The sequence below is a fragment of the Geotrypetes seraphini genome, chromosome 3 (assembly GCF_902459505.1).
Source record: "Geotrypetes seraphini chromosome 3, aGeoSer1.1, whole genome shotgun sequence".
Taxonomy (NCBI): Eukaryota; Metazoa; Chordata; class Amphibia; order Gymnophiona; family Dermophiidae; genus Geotrypetes; species Geotrypetes seraphini.
In genome coordinates, this window is record NC_047086.1 from 228,931,779 (window position 1) to 228,950,678 (window position 18,900).

An 18,900-nucleotide genomic window follows, 5' to 3' on the forward strand; every position below is an offset into this window, starting at 1 on the left:
GAACAAAGAGCAGACAATCTTGAGTTCCATCCCCTTTATCATTTTGGTCGCTGTTCTTCAAACCTTTTCTAATTCCACTATATCTTTTTTGAGCTAGGCACATAACCTATAATATTCTGTAAAAGTTATGTGCATAACTTCACCCTCTTTGCCTGCCACTTTGTGCTGTTTAAGGTATACAAAATAGTTAAGGAATAGTGGAGAGCCAGATTTACATGCGCATAGTGCCTAAATATTAGCACCTGTTTTATAAACTGACCCTGTTTCTGTCTCTATTCCAGTGTATCCCAAACCGTGTGCCAAGAGGCGCCAGCACTGGCTGACTGCCTCACGCATGTCACGGTGAGAGGTACATCCTATAGGCAGTTGGCCAGCACCAGTGTCTCTTCTTCTGTTTGCAAGCCTTCCCTTGAAACACCCCCCACTGACGCCTCAGGGTCGTTAGAGGGCTTTCGCGCATGCACGGATGTCAACATGATGACATGCATGTGATGTCATTACATTACATTAGTGACTTCTATTCCGCCAATACCTTGCAGTTCTGGGCGGATTACAAAAGAATATAACTGGACATTTCCAGGAAAATGACAAATTAGGGTGCTGTTTATATGGTTGAGCCTTTGCTGGGAAATTTACAAGAGTGGGGATGGTCATGGAGATGTGTTAGTATTTCTTGCTAAATTTTTTGAGTAACCAGGTTTTGATTTCTTTTTGAAATGATTTGTAGTCGGTCGTTGTTGTCAGCATGTTGGAGAGGTGCACATTGACGTCCGCGCACTTTGGACGCCTTGAGCTGCGGCCACCACGTTTAGTGTGTCGCAGCTTGGCAAAGTTTGCGAGACACTGCTTTATTTTGTGGGTTCTGCTGGAGCCAGGGTTTGTGTGCTGTGTGGAATGTTCTCCTGCAGGAGGGCAGCAGGGTTATCACATGGCTTTCAACAAGCGCAAGAGTTTGGCAGAGCTGTAGAAGGAGCAAGGCCCCCCACCCCCTACAGGACCAGTTAAAAAGACTTTGGCACTCTGAGCCAACTTTTGTACCAGTGTCCTCCCTACCCCACAATCCAGTATCTTTCTTTCCACGCTCTTCCCCACCACTCGTGATCTAGTATCTCCTTCTCTCAAGTACCTCTCCCCCTCCCTCAATGATAATAAAGACGACAAAATCCCAGTTGACATCTCTCCTTTCTTTCCTCCAACCTGTCCTGTGAATACTGAACTGCAGGCATAAGAACATAAGAATTGCCACTGCTGGGTCAGACCCAGTGGTCCATCGTGCCCAGCAGTCCGCTCACGCGGCAGCCCTCTGGTCAAAGACCAACACCCTAACTGAGACTAGCCCTTACCTGCGTATGTTCCGGTTCAGCAGGAACTTGTCTAACTTTGTTTTGAATCCCTGGAGGGTGTTTCCCCCTATGACAGACTCCGGAAGAGCGTTCCAGTTTTCTACCACTCTCTGGGTGAAGAAGAACTTCCTTACGTTTGTACGGAATCTATCCCCTTTCAATTTTAGAGACTGCCCTCTTGTTCTCCCTACCTTGGAGAGGGTGAACAACCTGTCCTTATCTACTAAGTCTATTCCCTTCAGTTTCAATCATGTCCCCTCGCAATCTCCTCTGTTTGAGGGAGAAGAGGCCCAGTTTCTCTAATCTTTCGCTGTACGACAACTCCTCCAGCACCTTAACCATCTTAGTCACTCTTCTCTGGACCCTTTTGAGTAGTACCGTGTCCTTCTTCATGTACGGCGACCAGTTCTGGATGTAGTACTCCAGGTGAGGGCGCACCATAGCCCGGTACAGCGGCATGATAACCTTCTGCGATCTGTTTGTAATCCCCTTCTTTATCATTGCTAGCATTCTGTTCGCCCTTTTCGCCGCCACCGCATAGGAACTGAAGGAGGGAGATATACTAGACTGGGATTTTGGCTCTTTTTATCACTGGCGCCCTGGTCTAGTGCCTCACTCGATCCATAGGTTGAGCCAGCTCTGGGTCTCTGTGTCTAGAGAGCTGGAATCTTGGGTAGTAAATATTTAGTGTAAAGTATTAACAGATTTAAATTTCGGAAATGTTACTGTCATGATAGTTTGTATGTGTGCTGCCAACATAATACTTAAAGGCATTAACAGGAGGTGAAAAATTAGAAAAAATACAGTTCCTACAGGGCTAGTCTGTAATCTAGGCATTCACATTTAGGCAGCCCTCATGTGCAGAAAGGTACAGAATACCAGCACTTAGGTACTTAAGTTACTTGTATACAGTGATCCAAAAAAGTGCCAGTAGCGCATCAGGGGCAGTGACTAAAGGAGATTCTAGAGGCCCACCTAGAGTTAACATAGAAACATAGAGTATGACGGCAGAAAAGGGCCGACGGCCCAACAGGTCTGTCCACTCGAATAACCCACCCCCCTAAGCACTTCCTCGAAGTGAACCCACATGTTTATCCCATTTATTCTTAAAATCGAGCACGTTGCTGGCCTCTACTACCTGGAGTGGAAGATTATTCCAATGATCAACCACCCTTTCGGTGAAGAAATACTTCCTAATGTCCCCATGAAATCTCCCACCCCTGATTTTTAGCAGATGCCCTCTTATCGCAGTAGGTCCTGTAAGGAAAAAGATGTCTTCTTCCATCTCCATACGGCCAGTAACATATTTAAACGTTTCTATCATGTCTCCCCTCTCTCTGCGTTCCTCGAGAGAGTATAGCTGCAACCTACCTAGCCGTTCTTCATATGGGAGATCCTTGAGTACCGAGACCATCCTAGTGGCCAATCTCTGAACCGACTCCATTCTCAACACATCCTTTTTATATAATGTGGCCTCCAAAATTGAACACAGTATTCCAGATGAGGTCTCACCATTGACCTGTAAAGTGGCATCACCACTTCGGGCTTATGGCTGACGAAACTTCTCCGGATGCAGCCCAGCATCTGTCTAGCCTTGGATGAAGCTTTCTCCACTTGATTGGCAGCCTTCATATCTTCACTAATGATTACTCCCAGATCCCGTTCAGTAACAGTTCTAGTTAAGGTCTCACCGTTCAGAGTGTAGGTTCTGCAAGGGTTTCCGCTACCATGGTGCATAACTTTAAACTTCTTGGCATTAAAGCTCAGTTGCCAAATAGTAGACCATTTCTCCAGTAAAAGTAGGTCCTGTGTCATACTGTCGGGTATGGTACCTTCGCCTACCACATTACATAATTTAGCGTCATTGGCAAATAATGTAATTTTACCCTGAAGTCCCTGAGGTAGATCCCGTACGAAGATATTAAATAGGATTGGACCCAGGACTGAGCTCTGCGGTACTCCACTGAACACGTCCAGCGTTTCAGAGGGAGTGCCGTTTACCACCACCCTTTGAAGTCTGCCACTGAGCCAGTCTTTAACCCATGCAGTTAATGTTTCTCCAAGTCCCAGCAAGCTCATCTTGTTCAATAATCTACGGTGTGGGACACTATCAAAAGCCTTACTGAAGTCCAGATACACTACATCTAGGGACTTTGCCTTATCCAGTTTTTTTGTTACCCAGTCAAAGAAGCTGATTAGATTGGATTGGCAGGACCTTCCCTCAGCCTCTCATCGTCCAGAACCATATCTAATTTGTGTTTAATCAACGTTTCCATAAGTTTACACACTATTGATGTAAGACTTACCGGCCTGTAATTTGCAGTCTCTGACCTGCATCCCTTTTTGTGAAGCGGAATGATGTTAGCTGTTTTCCAGTCTAATGGAACTTTTCCCGTGCTTAGGGAAAGATTGAAGAGCGCAGCTAACGGTTCTGCCAGGACATCTCTAAATTCCCTAAGCACTCTGGGGTGCAATTTATCTGGTCCCATGGCTTTGTTCACTTTTAGCCTTGATAATTCTTGGTAGATGCTGCTGGCAGTAAATTCAAAATTCCTGAATGGATCTTCTGAGCTCTCCCTTGTTTGCAGCTGTGGACCGGATCCCGGCACCTCACAGGTAAAGACTAAGCAGAAGTATTTGTTTACCAGTTTGGCTTTATCGGAGTCCGATTCTGCATAGGTACTGTCAGGTTTCCTTAGGCGCACTATCCCGTTTGTATTCCTCTTTCTATCATTAACATATCTGAAAAAGGATTTATCCCCTTTTTTAATATTCATAGCTAACTTTTCTTCCATCCGGTGTTTGGTGTTTCTGACCGCTGTTTTGACAGCTCTAGATTTCTCTAGATAGGCTTTTTTGACTTTTAGTTGTTGTGATTGTTTGTAGGATACAAATGCTCTTTTCTTCTATTTTACGAGTTCCGAGATCTCCGCAGAGAACCACTGGGGTTTGTTATTTCTCCGTCGTTTACTCACAGCTTTTACATAGAGGTTGGTTGCTTCCTGTAGGGTAAATTTCAGAGCTAAGCACATTACCTCCACATTATCTGTTGTCTCCTGGTTTTGCAGTGCCTCATAGACAAAATTAGATGTGTGGGGAAAACCCAGACATGTTCTGTTTAGAGGACTGTCCGGGCACCGGGAAAGATTTCCAAAACCCAGCAATTTGTCCAGGTATTAGAAAGCCTCAAGCTTGAGGGGCCACATCACATCCATGCATGCTCGGAGGCCCTCTAGACACGGGTCAGAGCTTGGGGAAGAAGAGATGAGGTTTGTGTGGGGTGGGTGCGGGGCTGAGGCAGAACTGGGCAGGGCCACGTGTCCTCTGTTTTTTTTAAATTAGGAAATCTGGTAACCCTGGGTACATCTCCCTTCACTGGAGGAAAGGACTGCTGGCACCAGCCAGGGCACTCCTTTCCAGGCTGTTACACTTGAGGGAGTGGGGATAATGGGGGTTGGATGAACAGCAGGGGTGGTGTGACACACTGTCACTCTCACACTCGCATCCTCCCGGAGAAATTTAAAGTCCTATATTTTTAAGATGGAAAGAGCAATTGCAATACAGAAAGGGAACTATAATAATTTTATAAAGATCTAAGGGGCCATTGGAACGATATTGTAATGAGTAAACATCATTTTCCTTGGATGAATATATGTACACATAGGGGGGGTGGGGGGGGGGGAGATTTTCTGGAAATTTCACTAAATTATATGTTTATATTATATTTATGATATAATTGATTATAATATTTGAAAAAAGGTGGGTGGGACGGGATATAATTTTTATGTTTTTAGAATTATATGAGAATTACAAGTGTTATTGTTGTTACTAATGTTATATTCCTGTATGCTTGCTGTAAGTTTTCAAAATGAATAAAGAATTTAAAAAAAAATAAAATTTAAAGTCCTATTTAATGATGCCTTTAATCCTGCCCCCTCTCCTGGGCCAATGACCTGTGAATGTTACTCTCTCTTCCTTCACCTTTTTCTGCCTTTCTATGCGTTATTGTAGTTCACTCTCAAAAGCAAATGACATGATTTTTCCACATACTCACCCTGTTTTACCTGAATGACTAGTCACATGACATTCTACGACAAGCTCTCTTAACACTTCTCCCACCCCAACTATTTCCCACGAAAATATGAAAGTTTCAAATATGAAAATTTGAAGCTCCCTTGTACATCCCTTTAGTCTGTTTCACTCCTACCTTCAATTCTTTCTTAGCTCTTCCCTGATATAATTAACCTTATTGTAAACCGCTTAGACATCCTCGATAGGTGGTACAGTACTCCCCCGAAATTCGCGGGGGTTACGTTTTCAGAGTGACCGCAAATGTTAAAAAACCGCGAATATCGGAAGAGTACTGTAATCGGCGATCCCCTCCCTGTTGGAACCGTGCGAGCCATTGGGGGGCAGTGCTCCAAATGGCAGTAATAAGCTTACTGTTAATATAGGAATTAGCCTTATAGAATTATCCCTTTAAGCCACCGAGGGTGATAAAAGAGTAGCAGAAGCGGAGTATCAAGGTAAAACCGCTCACTCCCTTGGCCGCGTGCTGCAGATTCGGCACAGGGAGGCGGGGCCGGTAGCCACTGACGTCAAGCCTATACTTCCCTGGTGCTAGGGCAGTATAGGCTGTACTGTCAGTCTGATGAATATTGGCACCAGGTAAGATGTCGTTCAGCGCTTGTGTCAGTGCGGGATAGTGTGAGGCGGCCATTCTCTGGGCTGGGATGCGCTGCAAGGGAGGCGGCCGTTCTCCGGGCTGGGAAGCGCTGCAGGGGAGGCAGCGAGGCGCCTGCATTATGGAAGGAGGAGTGGAGACGAGTGTCAGATAGACAGGCACAGGGAGGAGGGTTTAAAAAAAAAAAAAAGTAAATTACTGAGTCTTCAAATTCAGAACCATGAATTTGTGAGGGTATACTGTATATCAAAAATTGAATAAACTTGAAACTATATATTCTTGCTTCTTTTCTGCTTTGTTTCCCTTCCCTTAAAAACTATTTCCTGCTCCTCTCTCTCCTACTCACTTCATATCCCTCCCACTTCTTATCCCTCTTCTTTCTCTTTCACCCTTCCTCCTCTCACTCGTAGCCCTCCCACCCACTTTTCTTTAAAACACTGTAGTTCCTCCCTTTTCCCCACACAATCACTTCTCTCTCTTTAAATTTTAACTGTAAGCTGCCTAGGTTTCCCCAAATAGGTGAGATAGAAAATTCTAATAAACTTGAAACTTGATATCCATCTTCTTTTTTGCTCTGAAGAATTGATAGTGTTGGCACTACCTTTGCATATTAGCACCAAATAAATGTAAACCTTGTACTACAGGGCTGTCTGGCCATGGGGAGGGGCAGTTTGGAGTAGAGAGTTGCTTGGGGACAGAAATCCCACCTGTCCCTGCCAAAATCCCACCCATCCCTGTGAGGAATCCCTCCGTCCCCACCCGTCCGTGCGAGGAATCCCCTCCCGTCCCCATAAACTTTAGAAGTAGTTATTTCATTTAAATATGCTACTGAATTAAAGGCTGTGGTAGAAACCCATTTACAAATAAGCAAAGACACTTTATTAATTTGAAAATATTAATTGGGAAGAATACATACTTTGTAAACGGGTTTCTACCAGAGCCTCGAATGTAAATATAAAATAGAAATACTCAGCTGATGAAGACAGCTTTCAGCTGAGGACTTCCTCTGCAGTTGGCCGGGGGTCCCTTTTGCCAAGCTTGGCAGGCAGCAGTAGCGTCCCTGAGTCACAGATGTTGCCATCTCAGTGGCTCATGGATGCTGCCAGCAACTACTGCGCTTGGTGGAGAGGAGTTCTGGCTGTCTCTAGAGGAGGTCCTCTGCTGGCGGAGCTTGGAGATCCCCACCAGTCACAGCAAGGGTCAGCAAGTACTTCAACACTGTAGAAATAAAACCAGATATGCATTTCCTTTTCTTTTGAACACAATACAAAGACATCTGCTATATACATTTCCCAAAGCTAACATATTTTAGTCAATAAACTCCATTTTTTACCTTTGCTGTCTGGAAACTTATTTTTCCATCAAGTTGGTCCCAGTTTCTTTTTTCCGCTTTCCCATCTTCTGTAAATTCTTCTGTTGCTGTCCATTGGTTCCTCCTACCATGGTCCAGCATTTATCCCTTTCTCAGCTTTCATGCCTGCCCACCAGCCCCATGCTCAACATTTCTCCTGTTCTATCACCCCTCTTCAGCACCATGCCACATCTCTCCCTCCATTCCCTTCACCACTATGTCCAACATTCCTCCCTCTTGCATTCCTTTCAATCTGTCCCACTGTTCCCTTTCCACCACATTTCTCCCTCTCATCTTTCTCTTCCCTCTCATCTGTACCTCACTCCCTCCCTATGACCAAAAATTCTCCTCTTTCTTCCATTCTCCGTGTGTACACAACCATCTCTTTCCCGCTCACTGACACACTCATGCCCAATTCTTCCTTTCTATTCCCTCCCCCACCTCAGCATCTCTTTCCCTCCCTTCCTCTCTCCCCAGTTCATGCCTTCTATGTCCAAAAATGCATTCCTTCCCCCACTTCAGTATCTCTTTTCCTCCCTTCCTGCATCCTCTCTTCCAAGATCATGCCTTCTGTGTCCAAAAATGCACTCCCTCGTACCCTTTCATTCGAGTCCAAATAACAGCAGGGGTTGGAGGCAGCCTGCAGCACGCCATATGTAACCAACCCGGAAGTCTTCCCCGAAGTCAGAACTGACGTCGGAGGTAAGGCTTCGTGTCAGTCTGGCGGCGACTGAGGTGTCAGATGGGAGGGGGTAGATACTGGATGTAGGAGGTGAGAGGAGACAGACTGTAGATAGAAAGGGGGAGGGATCAGACAAACTAGATGAAAGGAGAATGATAACAGACAAGCTGGAATGCCTGGGGAGAGAGAAAAATAAAGATGATGGATGTAAAGAAAAGGAGAGGGGAGGAAGACATTTAATGGAAGGGAGGAGAGGGGGAGGAAAGAGAAAGATGGGGCAGACACTGAATAGAAGGGAGAGAAAGAGAAATGAAGCAGATGCTAAGTTGAAAGGGGGAAATAAAGATGGGCAGATGCTGGATGGAAGGGGGAGAGAAGGGTGGATGATGGATGGGGGTGACAGAGGGGGCAGAAAGGAGGAAGAGAGAAGACAGATCTGATGCTGGGAAGAAGTAGGAGAGAGAGGGGCTGATGCTGGTTGGAAAGAGGGGGGAGGGTTAGATGCTGGATGGAAAGGAGAGAGAGAGGATAGATGTTGGATGGAAATGTAGGAGAGGGAAGATGCTGGAGAGAAAAGAAAGAGAAAGGACAAATGCTGGATAGAAGGGGAGCAGAGAGAGAGGGGGAAATGCTGAATGATGGAAGAGAAAGATGATAGAATTAGTGACAGACTAGGAAATAAGAAGAGGAATAAGAGAGCTTGAGTGAGGGAAAGAAATGGCAAGTTTTGGTAGACAGAGCAGACCATCCAAGCTCATGGGGCTTCAGAAAGCTGGATCATTCTGGTAGTGTCAGAGCAGTATTCATCCTCGCTTTCTGCAGTCCAAGATCCCGGGTCGCAGCTCCTTGCTGGGTTTTTGAACTTCGGCTCAGCATCCCTCGGCGTCCACCAATTCCCGCTCAGCTCTGAGCCACAGATCACGGCTCATGCAGCAGAACCGGGCCCTGCAGACTGCGCGTGACTGGCAAAGTTAGCGCATTTCAGGTTTATTCCGGGGGGGGGGAGGAGGAGGACGACTATGTCCGCCTGCTCTAGCCTGCACGTGACACTTCCCCACGAATCAGCAACAGTCTCTGTCACGTAGGCATGGATTTGTCAAGACTCGAGAGCTCAGCTTGGTGCTGGACCCAGACCGGAAATTAGGTAGACCTTGGGATAAGAGCCACGGGTCCATCCCCGTGGGAGTCCCGGCGGCCTTGGAGGGGTCCCCGTGGGAGTCCTGTGGGCTTGGTAGGGGTCCCCGTGAGAGTCCCGTCGACCTAGGGGGATCCCCATGGAATTCCCGCAATCCCTGTTTCTGTGCAGACCTCTAGTTTGGAGGTCTGGATCTGGCTGGCACATGGGCCTTAGCTTGGGAGGTCCTAGGATAACATGTACCCTTCAACTCCACTAGGTGGCAGTCAAGTATTTTTTTAGGTCCTCCAGTATTCATGTAGGGAAGGCTGGCTGTAATATTTGTAGAAAATTTCTCCAGAAATAAAAGGTAAAAAAATAGAGGGATACCCATTCTTGACTAGTTTTTGTAAGCTGTATACCCACGAAGGTGCATTCAAGAGTAGCAACATTACAACTACCCTTTTTCCAAGACAGGGAAGTGGGTGGGGTTTAGATAGAAGTACATAGGGTGAAAAGGAGAACAGGTCTGACTGATCAAGTTAATGTGATGTATAAATGGTTGTAGTTTTATATTTGAGGCTGTTTTTTTATAATCTTGTTTTTCTCAGAGAAAGGGACTACAGCTCCCATAGTGCATTTTGGCTTAATCTGATTTCCTTAGCCTGGCTTAAGGTTCTTAGTTGATCTCATTTCCTTTCTCTCATCCTCACAGAAGCTGATCCAGAACTGAATTTATCTCCAATACATATGAATTCATGTCTCCATCTTTTTTTCACATAAGTAGAGGCCCTCAGGGCACTGAGGGTAAAACCAGGGCTGGCTGGAATTTGGAAGCTAAAGACACGGGCATAGATTGACATTCATTTGGTGGGGAGGTGGCTCAGCATATTAGTATACTGTATTTATTTGCATGCATACATCTCATATATTCATTATGGCTATTCAAAAAACCAACAACAATACACATATCACTGGACTAAAATGCGGAATATGAAGCAGTCATATCAAAACAAAGATGATATATTTTTTAATTGAAATGAGCCAGCACCATGGGAAAGTTCTCTCTTTATGCCCCCTCTCACATTCACACAAATTAGCAAGGGGCGAGTGCTCTTTCCCTCTCCCCCTTTCCTAGGACTGATACAAGCACCCTCCCTTGTTCTTCTACAAATTATAGCTCTTTCTCCCTCCTCCTTACCAGCAACTCCCCATACCATGTCACATGGATAGAAAAAAAAAAATACTGATCTTTCCCCCCCCCCAAAAAAAAAACAGGCATCACTTTTTTCCTGGCAGCAGTCCTAAGGAAGTTAGGACTGTGCAGCTTGGAAAAGAGATGGCTGAGGGGTGATATGATTGAAGTCTACAGAATCCTGAGTGATGTAGAACGGGTACAAGTGGATCGTTTTTATACTCCATCAAAAATTACAAAGACTAGGGGACACTCGATGAAGTTACAGGGAAATACTTTTAAAAACCAATAGGAGGAAATATTTTTTTCACTCAGAGAATAGTTAAGCTCTGGAACGTGTTGCCAGAGGTTGTGGTAAGAGCGGTTAACATAGCTGGTTTTAAGAAAGGTTTGGACAATTTCCTGTAGAAAAAGTCTATAGTCTGTTATTAAGACAGACAAGGGGAAACCACTGCTTGCCCTGGATTGGTAGCGTGGAATGCGTATTTGCCTGGTACTAGTGACCTGGATTGGCCACCATGAAGACAGGCTGCTGGGCTAGATGGCTCATTGGTCTGACCCAGTGAGGCTATTCTTATGTTCCCCCTTACTAGCAGTCTTTTTTCCTAGCCCTCCTTCCCCAGAGGAAGCACTTTCCAGAGTTGTGGCTGGGGGGAGGGGATGGAAGGGGAGAGACTGCTCCCCCAACAGATTTTAAATGAAATCCGGCGCCTATGCGAATCAGCCATTCAACCCCACACCTGTGCTTGTTTTTACAAAAGGTCTGTTCCCCCTGATATCCGAACCTGGCTACGCTTCCAGCACTTATCCCCGGGTCAGCTCACAGCAGTCTACTGTCTGAAGTAAGGGATGAGGTGGTACCCAAAAGAGAGAGAGAGCCCCCTAAAAACTCTGATCAGGAAAGAGAGTGAGTAGATCCCCCTCACTCTATAAACACTAGTCAGCAGGGCAGGATTAATTCGTCGAGGGTCCCTAAGTACACTGGGCCCCCTGCCCCCCCCTCACTCTACCATGCGCCCAAGCGGAAACAGGAAGCTTTGAGCAAGCAGCACCGCTTGCACAATTACAGTTCCCGTTGTCTTTCTTACCCGCGTAGCTTGCTTGTCATACTTTCCATCGATGGAGGAGGGCCGTGTTGCCGATTGGGGGGGGGGGCCACGTTGCCAATCGATGCTGGTGGGGACCATCGCTGTATGGAAAAAACAATGTTGATGCCTTCCTTCATCGGGCCCCCCTGACCTTTTCGGGCCCTAGGCACGTGCCTACTTGGCCTATTGGTTCATCCTGCCCTGCTAGTCAGGAAGCAAAGAACTCAATTTATGTTCTCAAGCTATACAGTGCAAAACAAAACAAACCTTGGTTATACTCAACAAAAATTATTTATTTGAGTTAGATTATGTTGCCTGGAGCTCTAAGGTAAAAAAAATACTGACCCCCTAACTCTGCATTGTCACAGTGTTAAATGCAAGCATGATTTCTGCATCCACAAGAGCCTTCCTCATGCAACAATAGTCGCAGAGCTGAACTAGAGCATTTCCCCATAGAATTCACCATAAAAGGAAAAATCTGATTCTGGTTTCTTCTCAAAAGGATTTGATCAAAGCACACAGTGTCTTTAAAAGTAACATGAAATGGCTGATGTCACAGCCCTGAAGAAACTAGATAGCGAAACGGTTCAGTAACCGTCAGGCAGAAGTTAAGTGCTTCTTCTTGTATATTTGAATACACACGGTTGTTTTCATTATAAATTTAAAATCAAGAGAAAAGATAAAATATAAAATCAATGATGAATGCCCCACTCCAGTAAGGACACGAAAGCAATTCGAGTAGTGCCCCGGGAGTATGAGGTCTGTATGAACAGCTGGTTATATTGCATGTTTGCTCTCATGTTCATTGATATTCAAAGGAATTTTGAGTAAACTTTAAGTTTTCTTTATTGGGTTTTGGTTCATCTCTTATCAGTAACATAACCGTTCTCCAGCAGTCATATTGGCCTTGATATTGAGAGTTTTGCTGACCACTGCTGGCTTTATTCCCAGATATTTAATGCCGGGCAATGTCCAGGCACCAGCATTGAATATCCAGGCATATGCGGCCGGATAAAACAAAACTTGTGTGGTGTTCAGCACTTTTCCGACTGGAATGAACTACGTTAAGATAATACTGTGTTTTATGCAGTCCTACTTACTTGGTTATCTTAGCTGATTAAGGGGGAGCTGTTCAGAAGCTTGACGTGGAAGTAAGAGTGGTCGTAGCCAGTCTTACTTGCAGCCTCCGATCCTCAAAAGAGTTCTCGGGATGCTTTAACCAATCACAGTTGCAGCCACCGAGAACTCTTATGCAAATGCATTACAAGGCGCTCATTAGTATTAAAATGAGCACTCCTTGTAATGCTCAGAAGGGAACGCCCATCTCTTACCAGGTCAAATTTTCCGGCAGCCAATAGCGATTTGTGCGTCTGTTATGTGAGTGTATGCCCTGTGCCTGTGGTCAGAACACAGCTGTTAGGCATAGGACATACACTCACATAACAGATGCACAACAGCTGCGTCCATAGTAAGTGCTAAAACAGAAACACTTTCAAGTTTATTATAAATTTGATTCTAAGCGATGAACATATCAGTAAAATTACAAAATTAAGGGGGTAACAAAACAAACAAAGAACTAAACCTTACGAAACATATATAACTTTACAAACATATTAAAACAAGAGGAAAGGATGGGAAAAGAAATACAAATTGTTGAAAGAAGAGAAGACAATTAAGGTAAAAAAAAACAAACCAATAGGAAGGGAGAGAACAATGAACCTCAGCGAAGTTATGGAATTGGAATGAAACTCCTAGTCAAGCTTTCTAATTACCAAATGCATCCTTAAAAAGAAAGCTTTTTAATTTGCTCTTAAATTTATCCAAATTGTTTTCTTCCCTTAAGTAAATAGGGAGGGAATTCCATGTTTGAGGAGCTGTGACAGAAAAGATGAAATGCATCTGTGTGTTAATAATTTTAAGTGAGGGAATAACTAGTAAATGTTGATCATTGAATCTCAGTAGTCTAGTTGAGACATAGGGAATAAACTGCTCACGAGCTCACCAGAGCTGTACCGGGCCCAGTGGCATAGTAAGGGGGGTTAGGGACAGTCCGCCTTGGACACCTTCTTGATGGGGGCATTGGTACCCGTCCTCTCTGCCCCCCTGCTCCTTCCTAACCCTCCCCCCCCCCCGATGCGTGTGTTCGCCTCTTCCCTCGTATCTCTTTAATTTTCCCGGTGTAAACAGTATCACGAACTTGCTGCCCGCATCGCTGTCGATTCTTTCTGACATCACTTCCGGGTCCCGCGCCTAGGAAGTGAAGTTGGCGGGAGAGCTGACACGATGCAGGCAGCAAGTTCGTAATGCTGCTCGCACTGGGAAAATTAAAGAGGTACGGGGGAAAGGAAAGGGGTGTTCACCCGGGGGGGGGGGGGTCAGGAAGGAACGTAGGGAGGGGAGTGGCGCCACTGACCTTTTTTATGCCGCTGACTGGGTCTGAGCAGAAAAGCGGTGCCTATCACTTAGCTCTTGTACGCAGGCACCAGGCACAGTTCCTCCCCTTTTTACTGGGCTACTCAGCACAAAAACTCAAACAGGGACTGTCTCTTGCGAGTTTAATGTATAGCGTTATGTGCATATATAGCACTATAGAAATAATAAGTAGTAGTAGTACAAATAACATTCATATGATTTGCATGGTATTTGTGCTGAGCATAGGCCAGCAAACAAAATCGCTCCCAGTCTGGTATTTTTTTTTTTTTTTTTTAACCAGGTTGCAGGAATTATGTGCATCCTGCCTGTATTTTATCCCCCTTACAACTTACCATACAAAAATATTCAAATTGTGATCATCACCTCGGGAACAGCACGTACTTAAAGAAGATGGGATTTTGTTTGCTCCAGAGCCTGCTATCAAATAGGGCTGGACACTTTGAGGCTCATTTTCAAAAAAAAAACAAAACAAACTTCCAAAAGGTGACATAAAGGGGCAGATAGATATTTTTCTTGACGAACCCTTCCAATTCACTTTTCTTGAAATTCATTTCTAGATGGAGTTCTGTGGTGGTTGTCTGCAGTGCATGTAAATCTGAAGGGGTGTGTTGGAGGTGTGGTTTGGGCGGAACTAGGGTGGGCTTATGATTTGGACATTTTTCGGCAAAACATTGAGCATTTTCGAAAATGTCCAGGGCACAATTTTGACGTTTGGGCTAGACCTGTTTTATCAACAAGTGTCTTAAAAGGTGCCCAAACTGACCAGATGACCTCCCATACACCCCCAGGGATCACTAACTCCCTCCCACCCCACAAGATGTGAATGAAATAGTACATACTTGCCTTTATGACAGCTTCAGATATTATGATCAGTCATAGAGCAAACAGGCAATGGCGTACCTAGCATATGTGACACCCGGGGCCCATCATTTTTTTGGCACCCCCCCATCTGTACGAAAAACATGACTTTTAGTAACAATCCACATGTCACACATGAATACCTAGGAAAAGACAGCATCTTACATACTGCAGTGAGCAGTACAACATCAATACACCCATTGTAAAACTAAACAAGCCAGACTAGTACAGATCAATCCTACACCATCAGTCCTAACAGAAAACCATGTCTTTTGAATACACAGAACACAGAAAACACCTTCACCTAGTATGGAATATGTCATCACAAACTAACCACTCCCCCTTTTACAAAACTGTAGTGTGAATTTTAGCCACGGTGGTAGCAGCTACCTTTGTCTTCTCTGGTTTCTGCTTTCCTCATTTCTTGTTACTCTCTTCCTTCCATCCACTGTCTGCCATCTCTCTGCCCCTATATGGCATCTTCTCTCCTTCTATGCCCCTTCCAGAAACTGTATGCCTTCCCCTTCCATCTCTCCTTTCACTCCCATTGGTCTGGCATCTCTCTCCTCTCCTTCCCTCTCCCACACCTCTGTTCTGCAATCCCTTTCTTCCCTCATTTTCCTTTTCAATTTATTTTCTACATCCATCTAGATTACGTTCTTACTACCGTCTCATCAATTTCCTTTTTTACTGTCTGCCTACAGCTCGCCACCTCTTTCCCTCACCCCCTCCAGTATTTCCCTAACTCAATCCTTTTCCCCTTATCATGTGCCCTCCTTTTATTTATCCCTTCCTTCCATCATGTGCCCTCTTTCTCTACCCCTTCCATCTATTACCTTCTCCTCTCTCTGTCCACTTCCATCGTCTGCTCCCCTCTTTCTCTCCTCCCATTTCCTTCCTGCATTTGCTCCCTTATCTCTTCCATCTGTACTTCCATCCAGCATAGGCTCCCCCTCTATCCGCCATACTACCATCCAATGTCTACCCTTTCTCTCTCCATCCACCTCTCTTCAATCAGCATCTGCCCCCTTTCTTTCCCTCCAATTTAATTCCATCCAGTATCCTTTCCCCTTATGTCTCTCTCCTCTTTCTCTGTACATCAATTCCATCAGCACCACCCTTCCATACCACCCTTTCCCCTTTCTCTCCCTGCACCACTCTTTCTTCCAGCAGTCCTGCTCTTTTCTTGCGATGACTGTAGCTGCCGGTCCACCCCACTCCGACGTACTAGCTCTGGAGCAGAGTCGGCAGCCGCATGCTGGAAGATCCCGCGATGACTCTAGGCTTTGCTCCGGAAGAAGGAAGTTACGTCGGAGGGGATTGACCCGGCAGACGCAGGGAGTTGTGGCAGGGACCCGCGATGACTGCGTCTGCCGGGTCCACCCCCTCCGACATAACTTACTTATTCTGGAGCAAAGTCGGCAGACAAGTCATTGGGGGACCTTCCTGCACCTCAGCGCAGCTGCCGACTCTGCTCTAGAGCAGTGTTTTTCAACCTTTTTACACCCGTGGACCGGCAGAAATAAAATAATTATTTTGTGAACCGCAAACTACTAAGACTGAAATTTTAAAAACACATTTCCGTCCTGTCTCCGCAAGCTCAGTCCCCGCAAACCATCTGATCCCATCCGCCCAAGTCTCAGTTATGATTTTATATTAAACATATTTTATTAAAGTATAAAAAGAAACAATATTCTGTACAATTGTCATTTTATAAATATAAATATACAGAGCAAGGACCAACAAAACCCCTGTCTCCCCTCCCCTTCACATATATCCCCTCTACTATCAAGAAAACTGAACAAGCCAAATTATTATAGAATGCTACACATAAATATCATGCTAACAGAATACTGCAGTCACACATGACAGGAATAGTGTTAGGGAAGTGCCCCCTGGTCCGAGAGAGCCCTAAGCCAGCTGGAAGCTAAAGAAGCACTGCCTGGGCTTTGCAGTCCCCAGTTATGTCTCTGATATATTTTAATGACAAAATAGAAATAAAATGATTTTTTTCTACCTTTTGTTGTCTCTGGTTTCTGCTTTTATCTTCTTTTCACTCTTTTCCTTCCAGCGTCTGCCCTGTCTCTTCAATCCAGCATCTGTCCGTTCCATCCACTGTCTGCCCCTTCCAGAAACTGTCTGTCTCCCCCTGCCATCTCTCCTCTAGACCCCCCCCCCTTTGGTCTGGCATCCATCATCTTCCCTCTGTTCCCTCATGGTCTGGCATCTTTCTCTTTTCATCTCTCTTTCCCTCCCCCCTGTGGTTTTTAGCATCTCTCTCTTCTCATTTCCTCCGCTCAGATCTGATATCTCTGTCTCCTTCCCCGTTCTCTAGCATCTCTCTCTTCCCTTCTCTGGTTTTCTTTCTTTATTTTCTGCCTCCATCTAAATTAAATTCTTTCTTACTATGCAGTCCTCAGTTTCCCTCTTTTCACTATGTCTACCCACAGCATGCCACCCCTTTCCTTCACTCCTCCATTATCTCACTAACTCTATCTTCTTCCCCCATCCAGCATATGTCCTTTTTCTTTATCCCTCCTTTCATCCAGTATGTGTTCTCTTTCTCCACTTCCATTCAGCATTTGCTCTCCCTTCTCCCCACTTCCATCATCTGCCCTTTTCTCTCTCCCCACTTCCATCATCTGCCCCTTCTCTCTCTTCCCCCCACTTCCATCATCTGCCCTCTTCTCTCTCCCCACTTCCATCATCTGCCCCCTTCTCTCAATCTCTTCATCCACCACAGGCCCATCTTTCTCCCTTCCTCACCTTTCCGATTTTGGCAACAAGGTCGGCAACGCTCCCCCCCCTCCTGCGATGACACTTAAGATCGGCAATGGGCCTCCTTCTACCCCCGGCATCAACAGAACTTCAGATCGGCAACGCGGTGCTCAGTCAAAAGCTTCCCTCTGACTGAACTGCCTGGGCGGAAACAGGAAGCTGAGTCAGAGGGAAGCTTTTGACTGAGTGCCTGTTGCCGATCTGAAGTTCTGTTGATGCCGGGAGAAGGAGGCCAAACTTGAATGCTGTCGCTGGGGGGGGGTACACCGATGCCGCTGAGTGCCGTCGTGGAGGGGGGCGCCGATGCAGCTGAGTGCCGTGTCGGGGGGGAGGGCGCTGATGCCGCTGAGTGCCGTCACCGTTGCAGCCCAGGAATTTTCCAGACCTGGCCGGCTGTGCACCCCCCTAAGGCTGCACCCAGGGCGGACCCCCCCCCTTGGTACGCCACTGCAAACAGGTTCCTGGAGTGGGTGGTATAGTCAACCATCGAGATGGGAGCTCAGGCCCATATTCCACTCTTAACTATTACACTTATGGTGGAATATGTGAGCCTTCCAAAACCCACTCTAATCCCATTGTATCTATATATAGGTGACACCTGAAGGCATAAGGGCTATTGGTGTGGTGTACAGTTGGGTTCAGTAGGTTTTGGAGGGCTCACCGTACACTATACAGTGCACCTGGGCATTGATATGTGAAATTCATTGCAGTGCCCCCTAAGGTACCCCAGTGTTCTGCTGGGATGTCTGTTTGGCCTATCTACTAAAACTGCTGGCCCCTCTTACACCCCAATGGCTTGGGGTTTTTTCCACAAATGATTCAAAAATATAGATGCACTGAAGACAAGCACCTCTGAGAACATATCTTCAAAACAAAAAGACAGATGTTTTTCCAGATTCAGCAGTTCTTGTACAGATGGTACATTGTTGTGAGATGCTTTGTAGGCTACCAGCAGCCACTTTGGTTCCTTATCTCCCAGCTGGATTAGGGGGCATTCTGATTCAGATGGGTAGGGGATAGAGACTAGGCACAATTTCTCAATCGGATCAGGACTGCTACCCCTCCACCCTGCTTCCTTTGTCTTCGTTGGTGCAAGATAGTGAATCCTATGGGACATAGTTCAGCCAGTGGTGTTCTTCTGTCCAGCCAAGTCTCAGTTATTTATTCCAAAGATGTCTAAGTCATATTTACTGATGACGACATGGATCATAGGAAATTTTTTATTGGCTGATTTGGCATTTACTAGGCTCAGATTTCCAAGTGGTGGTCTATTAGTTGTATGGTTTATTTGATGGTGGTAGGTATTCGTGTGGGTATAGTTAGATAAGTGGTCTCTAGTTGGATGAGGAGGTGCATTTTTCCTTCTTTGACCTT

At 45.6% G+C, this 18,900-nt stretch overlaps 1 protein-coding gene across 2 annotated transcripts in view; it reads left to right on the forward strand.

The window, feature by feature from the left end:
* RBMS2 (RNA binding motif single stranded interacting protein 2) overlaps window positions 1-18,900 on the forward strand; it is a 332,030-nt gene that overhangs the window by 5,854 nt on the left and 307,276 nt on the right. The window lies entirely within an intron of this gene.